A 2,500-nucleotide genomic window follows, 5' to 3' on the forward strand; every position below is an offset into this window, starting at 1 on the left:
CCCTGGGTACCCGATGGCCCGGATCGGGTCGATTTTTCATGGTTCTTTCCCCTCTCTGGGGAGAGGGGGGAGAAGCCCAGCACCTCCTGAGGGCCAGGGGCGCTCACCCACCCCGGCAGCCCGCCGACGGGCCACCCTGTCGGGCCTTAACCTCCCGGCCGCCCCCGATGGATCCATACATCCGGGCTGGGGAGAGTTGGACATTGGCCGTGGAGGGAATTTTCACAGGAGGGGGGCTGGGACAGAGCCCCCGACCTCCTGAGCTGGGGGGGGACTTCCAGGCCCGTTAAGTCTGGGGCGGCGTCGTCTGCGAAAGGTGCCCGCCCACGGTGCACCTTTCCGGGGCAGGCTGAGCCGATCCACAAGCTCGCCTCGTTTAACTTTGAGTTAACTGAGGACTTCCATCCGGTTAAGCTCTGAGGCACTCGCTCAGCTTTCCTACCCCGAGGCAGAGCCTCGTCTCGGCCCGAAACAGAGCTCTCTTCCCTGGGTACCCGATGGCCCGGATCGGGTCGATTTTTCCTGGTTCTCTCCCCTCTCTGGGGAGAGGGGGGAGAAGCCCAGCACCTCCTGAGGGCCAGGGGCGCTCACCTACCCCGGCAGCCCGCCGACGGGCCACCCTGTCGGGCCTTAACCTCCCGGCCGCCCCCGATGGATCCATACATCCGGGCTGGGGAGAGTTGGACATTGGCCGTGGAGGGAATTTTCACAGGAGGGGGGCTGGGACAGAGCCCCCGACCTCCTGGGCTGGGGGGGGACTTCCAGGCCCGTTAAGTCTGGGGCGGCGTCGTCTGCGAAAGGTGCCCGCCCACGGTGCACCTTTCCGGGGCAGGCTGAGCCGATCCACAAGCTCGCCTCGTTTAACTTTGAGTTAACTGAGGACTTCCATCCGGTTAAGCTCTGAGGCACTCGCTCAGCTTTCCTACCCCGAGGCAGAGCCTCGTCTCGGCCCGAAACAGAGCTCTCTTCCCTGGGTACCCGATGGCCCGGATCGGGTCGATTTTTCCTGGTTCTCTCCCCTCTCTGGGGAGAGGGGGGAGAAGCCCAGCACCTCCTGAGGGCCAGGAGGTGCTGATCCACAAGCTCGCCTCGTTTAACTTTGCGTTAACTGAGGACTTCCAGCCAATTTAACCCTGAGGCACTCGCTCAGCTTTTCTACCCCAAGGCAGAGCCTCGTCTCGGCCCCGTCGAGTCCATGTGGAGTCATGGAGCTTTTTTTTTTGACTTAGTTAAACTGAGGACTTCCAGGCGATTTAACTCTGAGGGACTCGCGCCACTCTTCTGTCCCGAAACAGAGCCTCGCCCGGGTCTCGAACCGCCCAGCAAGCCCCTGATGGATCCATACATCCGGGCTGGCGGGAGTGGGACATTGCCCGTGGAGGGAATTACACAGGAGGGGGCCAGGGACGGAGCCCCCGACCTCCTGGGCTGGGGGGAGGACTTCCAGGGCTCACTCGACCCACCTTTCCGCCCGTCTCGCGCCCGGGGATCGGCCCACCTGCCCGGGCCCGGCACCAGCGCGTGCGCCTCGCCGGTCCGGTTCCGTGGAGCCCTCCGCCGTCCCCGGGCGACCCTGCGTTCCCGAGCTAGGGCCGCTTTTCCGGCCCGAAAAGAGCAGATCCACAAGCTCGCCTCGTTTAACTTTGAGTTAACTGAGGTCTTCCATCCGGTTAAGCTCTGAGGCACTCGCTCGGCTTTTCTACCCCAAGGCAGAGCCTCGTCTCGGCCCCGCCGAGCACCATGGGGACCATGGAGCTTTTTAATTTTTTTTTTTTCTCCGGGGACCGGCCAGGCCGCCCTGCCCGGGTCCGGGGACCCCCGGGCACTCTTCCTACATGCGGGATGGGGCCTATTTGCCCGAAAAAAGTGAGGTTTTTTCTCTCGGGGGGGACGGGGGAGCCTTGCCCCAGACCTCCTGGGCTACGACAGACTTCCAGGCTCGGCCAGGGACTCGCTCCACTCTCCTACCCCAGAACGGAGCCTCGTCGAAACAGAGTTTCGCCCCTGGGAGTCACGGAGGTCTGGGTCCCTGGCATCGCGGGCCAGGGGACAGGGGAACGGAGCCCCAGAGCTCCCGGCCCCTCCATAGGGCCGGGGGTCCGCCGGGGGTCCGCGGAGGGGGTCCGCGGGGGGTCCGCGGGGCATCTCGGCCGTCCCTGGGCCGTTTCGCACGGGGGGGATCTCGTTCGAACCGGGCCGCCGTCCCGGACGCGCTCCCGTCGGTATCGTGCCCAGGAGGGGGTCCGCGGGGGGTCCGCGGGGCATCTCGGCCGTCCCTGGGCCGTTTCGCACGGGGGGAATCTCGTTCGAACCGGGCCGCCGTCCCCGACGCGCTCCCGTCGGTCTCGTGCCCAGGAGGGGGTCCGCGGGGCATCTCGGCCGTCCCTGGGCCGTTTCGCACGGGGGGAATCTCGTTCGAACCGGGCCGCCGTCCCCGACGCGCTCCCGTCGGTCTCGTGCCCAGGAGGGGGTCCGCGGGGGGTCCGCGGCGGAAAGGGGC

At 66.4% G+C, this 2,500-nt stretch overlaps 1 protein-coding gene and 1 pseudogene across 4 annotated transcripts in view; both read left to right on the forward strand.

Annotated features, from left to right (window-relative positions):
* LOC306917958 (uncharacterized protein) overlaps nucleotides 1-2,500 on the forward strand; it is a 338,291-nt gene that overhangs the window by 22,372 nt on the left and 313,419 nt on the right. The window lies entirely within an intron of this gene.
* The window catches only part of LOC306917961 (cysteine/serine-rich nuclear protein 1-like), an 11,900-nt pseudogene that overhangs the window by 3,110 nt on the left and 6,290 nt on the right, over nucleotides 1-2,500 (forward strand). The window lies entirely within an intron of this gene.

This window comes from Electrona antarctica, assembly GCF_951216825.1.
Source record: "Electrona antarctica genome assembly, contig: scaffold_40, whole genome shotgun sequence".
Lineage (NCBI taxonomy): Eukaryota > Metazoa > Chordata > Actinopteri > Myctophiformes > Myctophidae > Electrona > Electrona antarctica.